The sequence below is a fragment of the Phyllobates terribilis genome, unplaced genomic scaffold (genome assembly GCF_046119375.1).
Source record: "Phyllobates terribilis strain yellow unplaced genomic scaffold, ASM4611937v1 Scaffold_40__1_contigs__length_11209783, whole genome shotgun sequence".
NCBI lineage: Eukaryota > Metazoa > Chordata > Amphibia > Anura > Dendrobatidae > Phyllobates > Phyllobates terribilis.
The window spans coordinates 6,014,972-6,032,319 of record NW_027362800.1 but is presented as its reverse complement, the minus strand read 5'-3'; the positions used below and the strand labels follow the sequence as shown (position 1 = coordinate 6,032,319).

Sequence of the window (17,348 nt, the reverse complement as noted above, 5' to 3'; positions counted from 1 at the left end):
AGTACCCGCTAGTGAGATCCAAGGTAGAGAAGAAGTTAGCAGATCTTAAAGCAGCCAATGACTCCTCTATCCTTGGTAAGGGGTACGCATCCTTGTGTGTGATACGGTTGATTTTCCGGTAATCTACACACATCCTCATGGTGTTGTCTTTCTTTTTGACTAAAACTAATGGGGCTGCCCAGGGGCTACAACTATCCCGGATTACCCCAGCCTCCTTCATGTCTCTAAGCATCCCCTTGGCGTGTTGGTAATGTGCAGGGGGTACGGGTCGATACCTCTATTTTATGGGAGGATGATCTCCCGTGGGGATGCGGTGTTCTACCCCCTTGACTCGCCCGAAGTCTAACGGGTGTTTACTAAACACTCTCTCATACTCTTGAACCACCCGATAGACTCCTTGTTTCTGATGTGAGGGAGTGGAGTCAGTACCTAGATGTAGTTGCTGACACCAGTCCTCCATGTCTTTCTTAGAGCCGTTACCTTCCTCCGGGTGAGATGGAGGCAAGGGTTCCACAGATTGTATAGAATTTTGATTAGTGATATATAATTTGGCTAACGTGGCATACCGGGGCAGGTATACTTCCCTCTCCCCGATATTTATTATGCGAACGGGCACCCTCCCATGGCGTACATTGACCACCCCCCGTGCTGTCAAAATGGTGGGCCTACTGTCTGAGTAAACTGGTTCTACCATTGCCTGGTAATCTCTACCTCTCAGACCAATAGCTGCCCGGCACCAAATCATCATTTCACTTTTTGGGGGCATGGCAATAGGAAAAGGGTCACACATTCTTACGCTACCAATCTCACCGCCGGAGAGTTCTACTTGTTGCCGTTGCATCAGTGCCCGGATCTCTTTCTGGAGCACCCGCTGCTCGCCGGAGCTGGCGTTCTTGGCAACCTGCTGTAAAAGGAAAATCACCTCTGCAAGACAATTTTCAATTACGTTAGTTCCTAGAGTTATTTTTGGGTGACTCTCATGTTTATCAATATCTACAATGATCAGTCCCTGTGCGGCCAGTTCGACTCTACCGATTTTGAGGGTCACCTCTTTAAATCCGATCTGTGGCACGGGCTGGCCATTGCTGGCGATGATACTCAAGTCGTCGTCAGGGTAGCGGGTAATATCCGAGTCATTCCAGTACTGCTTGAAGAGCACGTACGGGATGGTGGTGACCTGTGACCCGGTATCCAGTAGGGCACTCATGGGAATGCCATCCAGTACCACAGGCAAGACTGGACGTCCTCCCACATATCTGTCGCGCCAGTTCGATGGGCCTGGTGATCTTTTTCCTGGGGGTTGGCCCTCTACCCCAGGTTGTGCCCGTTTAAAGAACAGTACCTTGCCATATGTCCGGGTTGATTGCAGCGGCAGCAGATGGGTCGTCCGTCCTCACTGTATCGGTCACTGGGTCTTCCTCTGGCCGGTGGGGTCCTCCTTGGTCGACGCCACGGGATGTCCTCCGGTCCGGATGCCAGCTGGATCTTCCCTGGGGTGGAAACCTGTAAAGACTGCACAGTTCGGGTTAGCGCAGCAACGCTCTTAACTAGCTCTTGGACCTGATGGTGTAGGTCTGGAGCCGGGTCATTGTCCAAAGCCTGCGCATCAGCTCCCACAGGCCCTGCCGACAAGGGCGCCGCCTCCTGGTGGTAAGTGATAGCTGGGCGCCTGTGGGTCACAACGCCACCCGGTGCTGGTTCTCGGAGCACCCGGATAGCTCTATCCTTGAACTGTGCAAAGTCCAGATGGGGATCCTGTAAGGCCATTGCCCGCAACTGGGTTCGGTGGGCATTGCAATATAAACCCTCTATAAATTGTTCAGTCAACAGCCTGTCCTCGTTTCCCACCCCATCAGGGTCGGTCTGCTTTATGGCCCTCAGGGCCTCTTGTAGGTTTAGTGCATAGTCCCTTATACTCTCATGCGCTCGCTGCTTGCACCCGTAGAATCTAAGCTTAATCTCAGCTGATGTGCGGGTATCAAAGGTGTCCTTCAGCCGGGTTAGTATCCCTGCGACAGTCTTCCTCCCAGGTGGCCAGGATTTTACTTCCCTTTTGGCTGCCCCGGTTAGTTGGGCCACCAGGATGCTCACTTTTTGCTCTTCTGTGAGGGGGGAAACCTGGAAGAGGCTATCCAGCTTTTCTTTAAAGTCATGCAGGGTATGTGACTCCCCTGAGTACTGGGGTAGCCAAGCTGCTCCCGGGATATAGGGCATGGTGAAGGGCATAACTGCAGCAGCGGTAGCGCTGGCGGGGGTTGAGGCAGTGAAGCTCTCCTCCGTATCCGACATCTTCCTCCCCCCTAGTGGACCGTGGCCTACCTTGCGATGATCCTCTTCCGTAGGCCGCGGCTCCGCAGTGGATCGTCAGGGTTGAGGACCTTCCGTCGCGCTCCTGTGACGTCGGCGTCTGCTGGGCTCCTTCCAGGACCTTACGCAACGTCCGGACGTGAGGCGGGGCTTCAGTTCTCGCGCGCTTTCGGAGTCCACGCCCCTCTTCTTCCCGCGCGGCGTCCTCAAGATGGCGTCCAACGGCGGGAAAACTCCACGGATGGCGGGAAGAAGGCCGAAGATGGCGCCGGATGGCGGGAAACTTCACCGATGGCGGGAAGAAGGCTGAAGATGGCGCCGGATGGCGGGAATCTTCACCACTGGTAAGTTTGAAAAGTCTCTTTTTCAGGCACGCAGTACCCGGTGGTTGCGGGCACGAAATCCTGCCGACTACGCCAAAATTGACGCGCCCCTGGGCCTGTGTCGCGCTGCGAGAGCTTACCCGGAGCCGGATCTGTTGAGGGTTGTAGTCTCGTGGCGGTGACCCGGTCCGTGCCCAGGGAGTCAAACTGGACGGCAGTCTGTTAGCGGTAAATGGTTGATGACTACGCCACCCGTTGAGTGCAGCCAGGGGGCTGCTGCTGCAGGGCAGACCGCTGAGGCCGATGGTGGGATTGTGCAGCGTGATAGTATAACCCCCAACGGGAGGGGTATGGCCTCAGGGCAGCCGACGTGGATGATGGGGGTAGCAAGAACCACTCAGAGACGGTACGGTGTAGTTCAGGGTCTTTACTGGTAACAACAAAAGACCCTCCCGGAGTACTTGCTAGCGGATGGGGCCTGGTCAGTCCTTGAGCAGATGGGATCTCCCCTGGCCAGGCGTAGTTGTAGGCCTCCCAAACTGACTGTACTCTTCTGGCTACCTTGCTAGGAGCTGATGTAAGTAGCCCACGTCCCTGAGTGTACCGTGTGGTGCTCACCCGTACGGCCGGTGACTCGGGGCCTTCTAATGGCTTCCGCTCCACGATGGCGGTGCTGGTCCCACGCGTGTGACCGTGCCTTCGGGCTTCTGGGCCAGAGGACCTGAAATCCCCTGCCTGACGGATTCTGCTGCTGGGTAGGAATTAGTCCCCACAGCCTCGGACTCCGGGTCCGGTAAAAAGTCTTCTTAGTCAGGGCGAACTCTGCAGCTGCCAGCCCCTGACTCCTTGTAACTGCTGTTTCTTCCTATGCTGTCTCTACTTCTTCTCTTCTTCTACTCACTCACCCTGCCTCAGCCCCAGGTTTTTATAGGGGAAGTTCTTCCCCTCCCAAGACTGGGCAGGAGGTGTGGCATGCACAGGATCCCTGACCAAAGGACCTCCCACCTGCTCTCAGACATAACATTACGTTACTGTGGCAACCAGACCCCTGGGGTGTCACACAAGCATTTTGGAGCTTTCACCTAAATAACTACAGGTGGTGAGATAAGCTGCACAATATAATTGACCTTTCAGTATATTGTTGCACACACACCATCTATTTAGCAAATGCCCTTGTTATCAACAGCAGCCTTTTAAACTCACCTGAGCTAACAGGTATGTGAGCTGGTTACTCTGCTGCGCTTAAAATTTCTTTTTTGGTTTGCTACAATGCCTTTTCTGAAACGTTGTCTCCCTCTGCTGGAACACTGACTTCTTTCATTTAATGCCTGCAGACTATAAAAGAGAAACCAACCCAAAAAGTTTGGTTGATTAGTCTGTGGCATTCTTTTAAACTGTTGCTTATGGCGGTCTCAGTGAGCTTCTCAGTGACATTCAGCCATCCAGGTATCCCGCCTGCAGTAGACGGAATGTGGCAATGGAACGCTGGCTGCGCGTGTCATAATAGGCTCTGAGCCTTTATATACCTGCGCACAGCAGCAGCCACCTTCAGTCTGCTGCTGGACAGCCAGCAGCAGCAGCAGCAGCAGGAGAGGTAATTAATCAGCAACCCTCCTGCTAAGGGTAGACAGCTGCTCGTTCCACCCCCCCCCCCCGCCTTAATTGGTTCTCCTCCCTTCCAACGGTGTTGAGGCGGGTGGGAACAGCCGGGGGTTGAGGGTACTGTGCTAAAAGAGGTGGAGTTATGCAGATCTAAAACGCGTGGATTGCAGCAGCAGCAAGCCGAAAAGTGCAGGCATGTGAGGGATCTAGAGGTTGACAGCATGTCTTCTTAACGGGAGTCCAGGTGGCCATCTCCACAAATGGACTTTTCAGAATCCTTGGGTGGCACCGTAGTCGGAAACCAATTCTGGTTATCGCTTCTCGGCCTTTTGGCTAAGATCAAGTGTAGTATCTGTTCTTATCAGTTTAATATCTGATACGTCCCCTATCTGGGGACCATATATTAAATGGATTTTTAGAACAGGGAGATGGAAAAAGAGCTTGCTCTGTCCACTCCACGCATTGACCTGGTATTGCAGTATCTCCAGGACCGGTGCACCCCTTCTTTAATGCAGTTTCTAAAATCAGAAAGAATTGAATTCAATGCTTTTTGTTCATTTTGCTTGTTTGTCGGATTTTGGGATGGACTCTTTGGCTTTGCTTTTCTTCTCCTCATTGGATTTTTCATGTTAAAAGTTGCAGAAGCCAGATGACAAGCTCATTTTGGTTCAACTTCAGCAACTGTGCATTGCATTGCCATGTAATGTAATGTAATGCAATGCTATCTATCTAGCTCTCCCTCTATACTTCCTTTTGGATAAACAGACATATTAGGCAAGCATTTTGGAGCTTTCACCTAAATAACTACAGGTGGTGAGATAAGCTGCACAATATAATTGACCTTTCAGTATATTGTTGCACACACACCATCTATTTAGCAAATGCCCTTGTTATCAACAGCAGCCTTTTAAACTCACCTGAGCTAACAGGTATGTGAGCTGGTTACTCTGCTGCGCTTAAAATTTCTTTTTTGGTTTGCTACAATGCCTTTTCTGAAACGTTGTCTCCCTCTGCTGGAACACTGACTTCTTTCATTTAATGCCTGCAGACTATAAAAGAGAAACCAACCCAAAAAGTTTGGTTGATTAGTCTGTGGCATTCTTTTAAACTGTTGCTTATGGCGGTCTCTGTGAGCTTCTCAGTGACATTCAGCCATCCAGGTATCCCGCCTGCAGTAGACGGAATGTGGCAATGGAACGCTGGCTGCGCGTGTCATAATAGGCTCTGAGCCTTTATATACCTGCGCACAGCAGCAGCCACCTTCAGTCTGCTGCTGGACAGCCAGCAGCAGCAGCAGCAGGAGAGGTAATTAATCAGCAACCCTCCTGCTAAGGGTAGACAGCTGCTCGTTCCACCCCCCCCCCCGCCTTAATTGGTTCTCCTCCCTTCCAACGGTGTTGAGGCGGGTGGGAACAGCCGGGGGTTGAGGGTACTGTGCTATAAGAGGTGGAGTTATGCAGATCTAAAACGCGTGGATTGCAGCAGCAGCAAGCCGAAAAGTGCAGGCATGTGAGGGATCTAGAGGTTGACAGCATGTCTTCTTAACGGGAGTCCAGGTGGCCATCTCCACAAATGGACTTTTCAGAATCCTTGGGTGGCACCGTAGTCGGAAACCAATTCTGGTTATCGCTTCTCGGCCTTTTGGCTAAGATCAAGTGTAGTATCTTTTGAAAAGGCAGTTTTGTCCTTGGGCTGCCCTAGTAAATTGATGCATATTACACACTGGTTTGGTGCACTTGTTAGTACGCCAGGTGGCTCATAGAGTTATCTGATGGAAAACATGGCCCTCCAGGATCGAAGTCACTAGGCTGGGTAAGTGTGAGGGCTTTGGAGCAATGTGCCCCAGGAGTAGGCGCCCTGGTGGGAGTCCAAGCTTACTGGGACTGGGAACCCCAGAAAGACTTGGCTTCGTAGCACGCCGCACCTTTGCCAATCATACTTTCTGAGCAACCCCCCCTATTCCTGGCCTCCGGGCTAGGAAGGGGAATTTTTATAAACCCGGTCGGAGGTCCGGTCAGCTTTGGGCTGAGAAACCAACACAGGCTCCAGCTCCACTAGGGTGGCAGCCTAGATGGAAGCTGGGAGCACGAAAACGGCTCTTCTCCGGCTTCGGCTAGGGAGAGCATCGGAGATCCCTGACCCTCGCTGTGGCCTTCTGGCTCGGAGGGATGGGGATGGTTTATTGGGGACCCTCTCCTCCGGGAAGGGTACACATGAATCCTCGCCTCGTGCGCTGTTTTGGTGTAACTTCGGTCACATTCTTCAGTGCCTTGGATGCAGCTTCAATCAAAAAATCTGTTCTTATCAGTTTAATATCTGATACATCCCCTATCTGGGGACCATATATTAAATGGATTTTTAGAACAGGGAGATGGAAAAAGAGCTTGCTCTGTCCACTCCACGCATTGACCTGGTATTGCAGTATCTCCAGGACCGGTGCACCCCTTCTTTAATGCAGTTTCTAAAATCAGAAAGAATTGAATTCAATGCTTTTTGTTCATTTTGCTTGTTTGTCGGATTTTGGGATGGACTCTTTGGCTTTGCTTTTCTTCTCCTCATTGGATTTTTCATGTTAAAAGTTGCAGAAGCCAGATGACAAGCTCATTTTGGTTCAACTTCAGCAACTGTGCATTGCATTGCCATGTAATGTAATGTAATGCAATGCTATCTATCTAGCTCTCCCTCTATACTTCCTTTTGGATAAACAGACATATTAGGCAAGCATTTTGGAGCTTTCACCTAAATAACTACAGGTGGTGAGATAAGCTGCACAATATAATTGACCTTTCAGTATATTGTTGCACACACTCCATCTATTTAGCAAATGCCCTTGTTATCAACAGCAGCCTTTTAAACTCACCTGAGCTAACAGGTATGTGAGCTGGTTACTCTGCTGCGCTTAAAATTTCTTTTTTGGTTTGCTACAATGCCTTTTCTGAAACGTTGTCTCCCTCTGCTGGAACACTGACTTCTTTCATTTAATGCCTGCAGACTATAAAAGAGAAACCAACCCAAAAAGTTTGGTTGATTAGTCTGTGGCATTCTTTTAAACTGTTGCTTATGGCGGTCTCTGTGAGCTTCTCAGTGACATTCAGCCATCCAGGTATCCCGCCTGCAGTAGACGGAATGTGGCAATGGAACGCTGGCTGCGCGTGTCATAATAGGCTCTGAGCCTTTATATACCTGCGCACAGCAGCAGCCACCTTCAGTCTGCTGCTGGACAGCCAGCAGCAGCAGCAGCAGGAGGGGTAATTAATCAGCAACCCTCCTGCTAAGGGTAGACAGCTGCTCGTTCCACCCCCCCCCGCCTTAATTGGTTCTCCTCCCTTCCAACGGTGTTGAGGCGGGTGGGAACAGCCGGGGGTTGAGGGTACTGTGCTAAAAGAGGTGGAGTTATGCAGATCTAAAACGCGTGGATTGCAGCAGCAGCAAGTCGAAAAGTGCAGGCATGTGAGGGATCTAGAGGTTGACAGCATGTCTTCTTAACGGGAGTCCAGGTGGCCATCTCCACAAATGGACTTTTCAGAATCCTTGGGTGGCACCGTAGTCGGAAACCAATTCTGGTTATCGCTTCTCGGCCTTTTGGCTAAGATCAAGTGTAGTATCTGTTCTTATCAGTTTAATATCTGATACGTCCCCTATCTGGGGACCATATATTAAATGGATTTTTAGAACAGGGAGATGGAAAAAGAGCTTGCTCTGTCCACTCCACGCATTGACCTGGTATTGCAGTATCTCCAGGACCGGTGCACCCCTTCTTTAATGCAGTTTCTAAAATCAGAAAGAATTGAATTCAATGCTTTTTGTTCATTTTGCTTGTTTGTCGGATTTTGCGATGGACTCTTTGGCTTTGCTTTTCTTCTCCTCATTGGATTTTTCATGTTAAAAGTTGCAGAAGCCAGATGACAAGCTCATTTTGGTTCAACTTCAGCAACTGTGCATTGCATTGCCATGTAATGTAATGTAATGCAATGCTATCTATCTAGCTCTCCCTCTATACTTCCTTTTGGATAAACAGACATATTAGGCAAGCATTTTGGAGCTTTCACCTAAATAACTACAGGTGGTGAGATAAGCTGCACAATATAATTGACCTTTCAGTATATTGTTGCACACACACCATCTATTTAGCAAATGCCCTTGTTATCAACAGCAGCCTTTTAAACTCACCTGAGCTAACAGGTATGTGAGCTGGTTACTCTGCTGCGCTTAAAATTTCTTTTTTGGTTTGCTACAATGCCTTTTCTGAAACGTTGTCTCCCTCTGCTGGAACACTGACTTCTTTCATTTAATGCCTGCAGACTATAAAAGAGAAACCAACCCAAAAAGTTTGGTTGATTAGTCTGTGGCATTCTTTTAAACTGTTGCTTATGGCGGTCTCTGTGAGCTTCTCAGTGACATTCAGCCATCCAGGTATCCCGCCTGCAGTAGACGGAATGTGGCAATGGAACGCTGGCTGCGCGTGTCATAATAGGCTCTGAGCCTTTATATACCTGCGCACAGCAGCAGCCACCTTCAGTCTGCTGCTGGACAGCCAGCAGCAGCAGCAGCAGGAGAGGTAATTAATCAGCAACCCTCCTGCTAAGGGTAGACAGCTGCTCGTTCCACCCCCCCCCCCGCCTTAATTGGTTCTCCTCCCTTCCAACGGTGTTGAGGCGGGTGGGAACAGCCGGGGGTTGAGGGTACTGTGCTAAAAGAGGTGGAGTTATGCAGATCTAAAACGCGTGGATTGCAGCAGCAGCAAGCCGAAAAGTGCAGGCATGTGAGGGATCTAGAGGTTGACAGCATGTCTTCTTAACGGGAGTCCAGGTGGCCATCTCCACAAATGGACTTTTCAGAATCCTTGGGTGGCACCGTAGTCGGAAACCAATTCTGGTTATCGCTTCTCGGCCTTTTGGCTAAGATCAAGTGTAGTATCTGTTCTTATCAGTTTAATATCTGATACGTCCCCTATCTGGGGACCATATATTAAATGGATTTTTAGAACAGGGAGATGGAAAAAGAGCTTGCTCTGTCCACTCCACGCATTGACCTGGTATTGCAGTATCTCCAGGACCGGTGCACCCCTTCTTTAATGCAGTTTCTAAAATCAGAAAGAATTGAATTCAATGCTTTTTGTTCATTTTGCTTGTTTGTCGGATTTTGGGATGGACTCTTTGGCTTTGCTTTTCTTCTCCTCATTGGATTTTTCATGTTAAAAGTTGCAGAAGCCAGATGACAAGCTCATTTTGGTTCAACTTCAGCAACTGTGCATTGCATTGCCATGTAATGTAATGTAATGCAATGCTATCTATCTAGCTCTCCCTCTATACTTCCTTTTGGATAAACAGACATATTAGGCAAGCATTTTGGAGCTTTCACCTAAATAACTACAGGTGGTGAGATAAGCTGCACAATATAATTGACCTTTCAGTATATTGTTGCACACACACCATCTATTTAGCAAATGCCCTTGTTATCAACAGCAGCCTTTTAAACTCACCTGAGCTAACAGGTATGTGAGCTGGTTACTCTGCTGCGCTTAAAATTTCTTTTTTGGTTTGCTACAATGCCTTTTCTGAAACGTTGTCTCCCTCTGCTGGAACACTGACTTCTTTCATTTAATGCCTGCAGACTATAAAAGAGAAACCAACCCAAAAAGTTTGGTTGATTAGTCTGTGGCATTCTTTTAAACTGTTGCTTATGGCGGTCTCTGTGAGCTTCTCAGTGACATTCAGCCATCCAGGTATCCCGCCTGCAGTAGACGGAATGTGGCAATGGAACGCTGGCTGCGCGTGTCATAATAGGCTCTGAGCCTTTATATACCTGCGCACAGCAGCAGCCACCTTCAGTCTGCTGCTGGACAGCCAGCAGCAGCAGCAGCAGCAGGAGAGGTAATTAATCAGCAACCCTCCTGCTAAGGGTAGACAGCTGCTCGTTCCACCCCCCCCCCCCCGCCTTAATTGGTTCTCCTCCCTTCCAACGGTGTTGAGGCGGGTGGGAACAGCCGGGGGTTGAGGGTACTGTGCTAAAAGAGGTGGAGTTATGCAGATCTAAAACGCGTGGATTGCAGCAGCAGCAAGCCGAAAAGTGCAGGCATGTGAGGGATCTAGAGGTTGACAGCATGTCTTCTTAACGGGAGTCCAGGTGGCCATCTCCACAAATGGACTTTTCAGAATCCTTGGGTGGCACCGTAGTCGGAAACCAATTCTGGTTATCGCTTCTCGGCCTTTTGGCTAAGATCAAGTGTAGTATCTGTTCTTATCAGTTTAATATCTGATACGTCCCCTATCTGGGGACCATATATTAAATGGATTTTTAGAACAGGGAGATGGAAAAAGAGCTTGCTCTGTCCACTCCACGCATTGACCTGGTATTGCAGTATCTCCAGGACCGGTGCACCCCTTCTTTAATGTAGTTTCTAAAATCAGAAAGAATTGAATTCAATGCTTTTTGTTCATTTTGCTTGTTTGTCGGATTTTGGGATGGACTCTTTGGCTTTGCTTTTCTTCTCCTCATTGGATTTTTCATGTTAAAAGTTGCAGAAGCCAGATGACAAGCTCATTTTGGTTCAACTTCAGCAACTGTGCATTGCATTGCCATGTAATGTAATGTAATGCAATGCTATCTATCTAGCTCTCCCTCTATACTTCCTTTTGGATAAACAGACATATTAGGCAAGCATTTTGGAGCTTTCACCTAAATAACTACAGGTGGTGAGATAAGCTGCACAATATAATTGACCTTTCAGTATATTGTTGCACACACACCATCTATTTAGCAAATGCCCTTGTTATCAACAGCAGCCTTTTAAACTCACCTGAGCTAACAGGTATGTGAGCTGGTTACTCTGCTGCGCTTAAAATTTCTTTTTTGGTTTGCTACAATGCCTTTTCTGAAACGTTGTCTCCCTCTGCTGGAACACTGACTTCTTTCATTTAATGCCTGCAGACTATAAAAGAGAAACCAACCCAAAAAGTTTGGTTGATTAGTCTGTGGCATTCTTTTAAACTGTTGCTTATGGCGGTCTCTGTGAGCTTCTCAGTGACATTCAGCCATCCAGGTATCCCGCCTGCAGTAGACGGAATGTGGCAATGGAACGCTGGCTGCGCGTGTCATAATAGGCTCTGAGCCTTTATATACCTGCGCACAGCAGCAGCCACCTTCAGTCTGCTGCTGGACAGCCAGCAGCAGCAGCAGCAGGAGAGGTAATTAATCAGCAACCCTCCTGCTAAGGGTAGACAGCTGCTCGTTCCACCCCCCCCCCCGCCTTAATTGGTTCTCCTCCCTTCCAACGGTGTTGAGGCGGGTGGGAACAGCCGGGGGTTGAGGGTACTGTGCTAAAAGAGGTGGAGTTATGCAGATCTAAAACGCGTGGATTGCAGCAGCAGCAAGCCGAAAAGTGCAGGCATGTGAGGGATCTAGAGGTTGACAGCATGTCTTCTTAACGGGAGTCCAGGTGGCCATCTCCACAAATGGACTTTTCAGAATCCTTGGGTGGCACCGTAGTCGGAAACCAATTCTGGTTATCGCTTCTCGGCCTTTTGGCTAAGATCAAGTGTAGTATCTGTTCTTATCAGTTTAATATCTGATACGTCCCCTATCTGGGGACCATATATTAAATGGATTTTTAGAACAGGGAGATGGAAAAAGAGCTTGCTCTGTCCACTCCACGCATTGACCTGGTATTGCAGTATCTCCAGGACCGGTGCACCCCTTCTTTAATGCAGTTTCTAAAATCAGAAAGAATTGAATTCAATGCTTTTTGTTCATTTTGCTTGTTTGTCGGATTTTGGGATGGACTCTTTGGCTTTGCTTTTCTTCTCCTCATTGGATTTTTCATGTTAAAAGTTGCAGAAGGCAGATGACAAGCTCATTTTGGTTCAACTTCAGCAACTGTGCATTGCATTGCCATGTAATGTAATGTAATGCAATGCTATCTATCTAGCTCTCCCTCTATACTTCCTTTTGGATAAACAGACATATTAGGCAAGCATTTTGGAGCTTTCACCTAAATAACTACAGGTGGTGAGATAAGCTGCACAATATAATTGACCTTTCAGTATATTGTTGCACACACACCATCTATTTAGCAAATGCCCTTGTTATCAACAGCAGCCTTTTAAACTCACCTGAGCTAACAGGTATGTGAGCTGGTTACTCTGCTGCGCTTAAAATTTCTTTTTTGGTTTGCTACAATGCCTTTTCTGAAACGTTGTCTCCCTCTGCTGGAACACTGACTTCTTTCATTTAATGCCTGCAGACTATAAAAGAGAAACCAACCCAAAAAGTTTGGTTGATTAGTCTGTGGCATTCTTTTAAACTGTTGCTTATGGCGGTCTCTGTGAGCTTCTCAGTGACATTCAGCCATCCAGGTATCCCGCCTGCAGTAGACGGAATGTGGCAATGGAACGCTGGCTGCGCGTGTCATAATAGGCTCTGAGCCTTTATATACCTGCGCACAGCAGCAGCCACCTTCAGTCTGCTGCTGGACAGCCAGCAGCAGCAGCAGCAGGAGAGGTAATTAATCAGCAACCCTCCTGCTAAGGGTAGACAGCTGCTCGTTCCATCCCCCCCCCCCCGCCTTAATTGGTTCTCCTCCCTTCCAACGGTGTTGAGGCGGGTGGGAACAGCCGGGGGTTGAGGGTACTGTGCTAAAAGAGGTGGAGTTATGCAGATCTAAAACGCGTGGATTGCAGCAGCAGCAAGCCGAAAAGTGCAGGCATGTGAGGGATCTAGAGGTTGACAGCATGTCTTCTTAACGGGAGTCCAGGTGGCCATCTCCACAAATGGACTTTTCAGAATCCTTGGGTGGCACCGTAGTCGGAATCCAATTCTGGTTATCGCTTCTCGGCCTTTTGGCTAAGATCAAGTGTAGTATCTGTTCTTATCAGTTTAATATCTGATACGTCCCCTATCTGGGGACCATATATTAAATGGATTTTTAGAACAGGGAGATGGAAAAAGAGCTTGCTCTGTCCACTCCACGCATTGACCTGGTATTGCAGTATCTCCAGGACCGGTGCACCCCTTCTTTAATGCAGTTTCTAAAATCAGAAAGAATTGAATTCAATGCTTTTTGTTCATTTTGCTTGTTTGTCGGATTTTGGGATGGACTCTTTGGCTTTGCTTTTCTTCTCCTCATTGGATTTTTCATGTTAAAAGTTGCAGAAGCCAGATGACAAGCTCATTTTGGTTCAACTTCAGCAACTGTGCATTGCATTGCCATGTAATGTAATGTAATGCAATGCTATCTATCTAGCTCTCCCTCTATACTTCCTTTTGGATAAACAGACATATTAGGCAAGCATTTTGGAGCTTTCACCTAAATAACTACAGGTGGTGAGATAAGCTGCACAATATAATTGACCTTTCAGTATATTGTTGCACACACACCATCTATTTAGCAAATGCCCTTGTTATCAACAGCAGCCTTTTAAACTCACCTGAGCTAACAGGTATGTGAGCTGGTTACTCTGCTGCGCTTAAAATTTCTTTTTTGGTTTGCTACAATGCCTTTTCTGAAACGTTGTCTCCCTCTGCTGGAACACTGACTTCTTTCATTTAATGCCTGCAGACTATAAAATAGAAACCAACCCAAAAAGTTTGGTTGATTAGTCTGTGGCATTCTTTTAAACTGTTGCTTATGGCGGTCTCTGTGAGCTTCTCAGTGACATTCAGCCATCCAGGTATCCCGCCTGCAGTAGACGGAATGTGGCAATGGAACGCTGGCTGCGCGTGTCATAATAGGCTCTGAGCCTTTATATACCTGCGCACAGCAGCAGCCACCTTCAGTCTGCTGCTGGACAGCCAGCAGCAGCAGCAGCAGGAGAGGTAATTAATCAGCAACCCTCCTGCTAAGGGTAGACAGCTGCTCGTTCCACCCCCCCCCCGCCTTAATTGGTTCTCCTCCCTTCCAACGGTGTTGAGGCGGGTGGGAACAGCCGGGGGTTGAGGGTACTGTGCTAAAAGAGGTGGAGTTATGCAGATCTAAAACGCGTGGATTGCAGCAGCAGCAAGCCGAAAAGTGCAGGCATGTGAGGGATCTAGAGGTTGACAGCATGTCTTCTTAACGGGAGTCCAGGTGGCCATCTCCACAAATGGACTTTTCAGAATCCTTGGGTGGCACCGTAGTCGGAAACCAATTCTGGTTATCGCTTCTCGGCCTTTTGGCTAAGATCAAGTGTAGTATCTGTTCTTATCAGTTTAATATCTGATACGTCCCCTATCTGGGGACCATATATTAAATGGATTTTTAGAACAGGGAGATGGAAAAAGAGCTTGCTCTGTCCACTCCACGCATTGACCTGGTATTGCAGTATCTCCAGGACCGGTGCACCCCTTCTTTAATGCAGTTTCTAAAATCAGAAAGAATTGAATTCAATGCTTTTTGTTCATTTTGCTTGTTTGTCGGATTTTGGGATGGACTCTTTGGCTTTGCTTTTCTTCTCCTCATTGGATTTTTCATGTTAAAAGTTGCAGAAGCCAGATGACAAGCTCATTTTGGTTCAACTTCAGCAACTGTGCATTGCATTGCCATGTAATGTAATGTAATGCAATGCTATCTATCTAGCTCTCCCTCTATACTTCCTTTTGGATAAACAGACATATTAGGCAAGCATTTTGGAGCTTTCACCTAAATAACTACAGGTGGTGAGATAAGCTGCACAATATAATTGACCTTTCAGTATATTGTTGCACACACACCATCTATTTAGCAAATGCCCTTGTTATCAACAGCAGCCTTTTAAACTCACCTGAGCTAACAGGTATGTGAGCTGGTTACTCTGCTGCGCTTAAAATTTCTTTTTTGGTTTGCTACAATGCCTTTTCTGAAACGTTGTCTCCCTCTGCTGGAACACTGACTTCTTTCATTTAATGCCTGCAGACTATAAAAGAGAAACCAACCCAAAAAGTTTGGTTGATTAGTCTGTGGCATTCTTTTAAACTGTTGCGTATGGCGGTCTCTGTGAGCTTCTCAGTGACATTCAGCCATCCAGGTATCCCGCCTGCAGTAGACGGAATGTGGCAATGGAACGCTGGCTGCGCGTGTCATAATAGGCTCTGAGCCTTTATATACCTGCGCACAGCAGCAGCCACCTTCAGTCTGCTGCTGGACAGCCAGCAGCAGCAGCAGCAGGAGAGGTAATTAATCAGCAACCCTCCTGCTAAGGGTAGACAGCTGCTCGTTCAACCCCCCCCCCCCGCCTTAATTGGTTCTCCTCCCTTCCAATGGTGTTGAGGCGGGTGGGAACAGCCGGGGGTTGAGGGTACTGTGCTGAAAGAGGTGGAGTTATGCAGATCTAAAACGCGTGGATTGCAGCAGCAGCAAGCCGAAAAGTGCAGGCATGTGAGGGATCTAGAGGTTGACAGCATGTCTTCTTAACGGGAGTCCAGGTGGCCATCTCCACAAATGGACTTTTCAGAATCCTTGGGTGGCACCGTAGTCGGAAACCAATTCTGGTTATCGCTTCTCGGCCTTTTGGCTAAGATCAAGTGTAGTATCTGTTCTTATCAGTTTAATATCTGATACGTCCCCTATCTGGGGACCATATATTAAATGGATTTTTAGAACAGGGAGATGGAAAAAGAGCTTGCTCTGTCCACTCCACGCATTGACCTGGTATTGCAGTATCTCCAGGACCGGTGCACCCCTTCTTTAATGCAGTTTCTAAAATCAGAAAGAATTGAATTCAATGCTTTTTGTTCATTTTGCTTGTTTGTCGGATTTTGGGATGGACTCTTTGGCTTTGCTTTTCTTCTCCTCATTGGATTTTTCATTGTAAAAGTTGCAGAAGCCAGATGACAAGCTCATTTTGGTTCAACTTCAGCAACTGTGCATTGCATTGCCATGTAATGTAATGTAATGCAATGCTATCTATCTAGCTCTCCCTCTATACTTCCTTTTGGATAAACAGACATATTAGGCAAGCATTTTGGAGCTTTCACCTAAATAACTACAGGTGGTGAGATAAGCTGCACAATATAATTGACCTTTCAGTATATTGTTGCACACACACCATCTATTTAGCAAATGCCCTTGTTATCAACAGCAGCCTTTTAAACTCACCTGAGCTAACAGGTATGTGAGCTGGTTACTCTGCTGCGCTTAAAATTTCTTTTTTGGTTTGCTACAATGCCTTTTCTGAAACGTTGTCTCCCTCTGCTGGAACACTGACTTCTTTCATTTAATGCCTGCAGACTATAAAAGAGAAACCAACCCAAAAAGTTTGGTTGATTAGTCTGTGGCATTCTTTTAAACTGTTGCGTATGGCGGTCTCTGTGAGCTTCTCAGTGACATTCAGCCATCCAGGTATCCCGTCTGCAGTAGACGGAATGTGGCAATGGAACGCTGGCTGCGCGTGTCATAATAGGCTCTGAGCCTTTATATACCTGCGCACAGCAGCAGCCACCTTCAGTCTGCTGCTGGACAGCCAGCAGCAGCAGCAGCAGGAGAGGTAATTAATCAGCAACCCTCCTGCTAAGGGTAGACAGCTGCTCGTTCAACCCCCCCCCCCCGCCTTAATTGGTTCTCCTCCCTTCCAATGGTGTTGAGGCGGGTGGGAACAGCCGGGGGTTGAGGGTACTGTGCTGAAAGAGGTGGAGTTATGCAGATCTAAAACGCGTGGATTGCAGCAGCAGCAAGCCGAAAAGTGCAGGCATGTGAGGGATCTAGAGGTTGACAGCATGTCTTCTTAACGGGAGTCCAGGTGGCCATCTCCACAAATGGACTTTTCAGAATCCTTGGGTGGCACCGTAGTCGGAAACCAATTCTGGTTATCGCTTCTCGGCCTTTTGGCTAAGATCAAGTGTAGTATCTGTTCTTATCAGTTTAATATCTGATACGTCCCCTATCTGGGGACCATATATTAAATGGATTTTTAGAACAGGGAGATGGAAAAAGAGCTTGCTCTGTCCACTCCACGCATTGACCTGGTATTGCAGTATCTCCAGGACCGGTGCACCCCTTCTTTAATGCAGTTTCTAAAATCAGAAAGAATTGAATTCAATGCTTTTTGTTCATTTTGCTTGTTTGTCGGATTTTGGGATGGACTCTTTGGCTTTGCTTTTCTTCTCCTCATTGGATTTTTCATTGTAAAAGTTGCAGAAGCCAGATGACAAGCTCATTTTGGTTCA

At 47.8% G+C, this 17,348-nt stretch overlaps 10 non-coding genes and 1 pseudogene across 10 annotated transcripts; all 11 read left to right on the top strand.

The window, feature by feature from the left end:
- Positions 1-4,545: 4,545 nt before the first annotated feature.
- LOC141188325 (U2 spliceosomal RNA) lies at positions 4,546-4,736 on the top strand. Its single transcript, XR_012262428.1, has one exon. It is a non-coding gene; the product is annotated as a U2 spliceosomal RNA (small nuclear RNA).
- Positions 4,737-5,857: 1,121 nt separating this feature from the next.
- On the top strand, positions 5,858-5,973 carry LOC141186121 (U2 spliceosomal RNA; annotated as a pseudogene).
- A 524-nt stretch (positions 5,974-6,497) lies between these two features.
- On the top strand, positions 6,498-6,679 carry LOC141185677 (U2 spliceosomal RNA). Its single transcript, XR_012260313.1, has one exon. It is a non-coding gene; the product is annotated as a U2 spliceosomal RNA (small nuclear RNA).
- Positions 6,680-7,798: 1,119 nt separating this feature from the next.
- Positions 7,799-7,989, top strand: LOC141188323 (U2 spliceosomal RNA). Its single transcript, XR_012262427.1, has one exon. It is a non-coding gene; the product is annotated as a U2 spliceosomal RNA (small nuclear RNA).
- Positions 7,990-9,110: 1,121 nt separating this feature from the next.
- LOC141188322 (U2 spliceosomal RNA) lies at positions 9,111-9,301 on the top strand. The gene has a single exon (XR_012262426.1). It is a non-coding gene; the product is annotated as a U2 spliceosomal RNA (small nuclear RNA).
- A 1,126-nt stretch (positions 9,302-10,427) lies between these two features.
- Positions 10,428-10,618, top strand: LOC141188321 (U2 spliceosomal RNA). Its single transcript, XR_012262425.1, has one exon. It is a non-coding gene; the product is annotated as a U2 spliceosomal RNA (small nuclear RNA).
- A 1,121-nt stretch (positions 10,619-11,739) lies between these two features.
- On the top strand, positions 11,740-11,930 carry LOC141188319 (U2 spliceosomal RNA). Its single transcript, XR_012262423.1, has one exon. It is a non-coding gene; the product is annotated as a U2 spliceosomal RNA (small nuclear RNA).
- Positions 11,931-13,053: 1,123 nt separating this feature from the next.
- Positions 13,054-13,244, top strand: LOC141188318 (U2 spliceosomal RNA). The gene has a single exon (XR_012262422.1). It is a non-coding gene; the product is annotated as a U2 spliceosomal RNA (small nuclear RNA).
- Positions 13,245-14,364: 1,120 nt separating this feature from the next.
- Positions 14,365-14,555, top strand: LOC141188317 (U2 spliceosomal RNA). Its single transcript, XR_012262421.1, has one exon. It is a non-coding gene; the product is annotated as a U2 spliceosomal RNA (small nuclear RNA).
- Positions 14,556-15,677: 1,122 nt separating this feature from the next.
- On the top strand, positions 15,678-15,868 carry LOC141188316 (U2 spliceosomal RNA). The gene has a single exon (XR_012262420.1). It is a non-coding gene; the product is annotated as a U2 spliceosomal RNA (small nuclear RNA).
- A 1,122-nt stretch (positions 15,869-16,990) lies between these two features.
- Positions 16,991-17,181, top strand: LOC141188315 (U2 spliceosomal RNA). The gene has a single exon (XR_012262419.1). It is a non-coding gene; the product is annotated as a U2 spliceosomal RNA (small nuclear RNA).
- Positions 17,182-17,348: the final 167 nt, after the last annotated feature.